The sequence below is a fragment of the Echinops telfairi genome, unplaced genomic scaffold (assembly GCF_000313985.2).
Source record: "Echinops telfairi isolate 266 unplaced genomic scaffold, ASM31398v2 ScPeMD7_7475;HRSCAF=8513, whole genome shotgun sequence".
NCBI classification, from domain to species: Eukaryota; Metazoa; Chordata; class Mammalia; order Afrosoricida; family Tenrecidae; genus Echinops; species Echinops telfairi.
Window position 1 is genome coordinate 13,469,846 of NW_022111379.1, and position 1,782 is coordinate 13,471,627.

The window sequence follows — 1,782 nt, forward strand, 5'->3', positions numbered from 1 at the left end:
TATTTCATGCTCTCAGTGTTTTCTGGAGGAGTCTATGTTGACTGTAAACCTAGCGATGGACACCATCAGTATTAGTTTTCTAGGACTGCTGTAACAAATGACCACAAACTGGGCGGCTTTAAGCAACAGAAATGTATTCTTTCAGCTAAGGAGGCCCGAAATCCCAAAGGGTTGGTTCTTTTTGGAAGCTCTGAGGGGGATACTGTGTGATGCCTTGGTCCCAGCTCTGGTGGCTGCCAACCGTCCTAGGAGTTCCTGGAATGGTAGCTGCCTACTTCCAATCTCGGCCTCTGTCTGCACCTGACCTTTTTCTTGGTGTGTCTTCTCCTTTCCCTGGTAAGGACACTTGCCATTGGATTTAGGGTCCTCACTAATCCAGGTGACCTCATCTTGAGATCCCGAAGGGAATAACATCGGCAAAGACCCTTTTTCCAGGTAAGCTCACAGATGAGGTCTCTGGGGGAGGGCCCCATTTGGCTGGCAAACACCATGTAGAGGCAAGAGGGTAAGAAGCAGTTGGATTTGTCTTTGCATGTTGGTGCCCTGTCTTTCCCCTCCTTGCCTCTCCTTGTCCCCCACCGTCTTTGTCCCAGTTGCTTGCCAGAGCTGGGAAGAAGGATGGAGGGTTCAAGTAGAACGCTTTACCAACTTTTCAACTGAGAATTTTGATCGCTGGCCCCTGTGAGCCGGCCATTCCTGCACATTCCCCTTTGTCTCTGTCATTTTTCTTGGCCAGTGACTTGTGGCCCTCTGCCCATGCCCTACCTATTTGCACATTTGGACCTGGGCTCTGATCTCCTGAACCCGACCTGCTAAACCAGTTTTCACCCAAGTTGGAGGACTCAGGGAACCTGTTTTCCCCCCTGGGGCCAGGGTTTGGCTTATTCCTTAGACTAGACAGGCCTGAGCTCTAGGATGATGGTAACAAAGCAGATGATATTTTTGGCTCAAATCTCTCTCCTTAGTGCCATGCCTGTTCATCCTATTGTTTCTTGAAGCTGAAACATCTACCGGGATGTCTCCAAAGGCACCTTGAATACAATAGAACCAACACTACACCTATCGACTACTCCTGAGCCTCTACCTGCCTCTGTTCCTGTGTTCTCTACTCACTGAATCACATCTCTCCATCCAGGTGTTTACACCCTTTTACTCCGTGTTGCCGGAGATCACTAGATCCTGTAGCTCCTACCTCCTAAATCTCTCTCCAACCCATCCACTTCTCTCTTATCCTACTGCCTACACCATAGGCCAGGCCTTCATCCTTTCTCACCAACTTCCTGTTTCATCTCTTGCCTGGACTCTCCACCTTCCCTCTGTATTGCAATCGGAATCATCTCTACAAACAAACACTCCCCATACTATCCCTTCAACACTTCCCATTGCCTGTTGTTTTTTTCCTGATCACAAGCCCTATCCTGCCCAGCTATCTCTCACTGAAAGTTACAGCCCTCTCTAGGCTAAAAAGGAGCCCTGGTGGCAGAGTGGTTGTGCACTGGGCTGTGATCTACAGACTGGCAGTTCAAAATCACTGCTGCTTCATGGGAGAAAGAAGGGGCTTTCTACTCCCCTAAATAGAAGTGATCTCAGAAACTCCCAGAGGCAGTTCTACCCAGCCCTATTAGGGTCACTATACATTGACATCGACTTGATGGCAGTGAGTTTGGTTTGGTAGGATAAAAGCAGCCCTGGTGGCCCAGTGATTAAAGTACTCAGCTGTAACCCAAAGGTTTGCAGTTCAAACCCACCAGCTACTCCAAGGCAGAAAGATGTGGCAGTGCC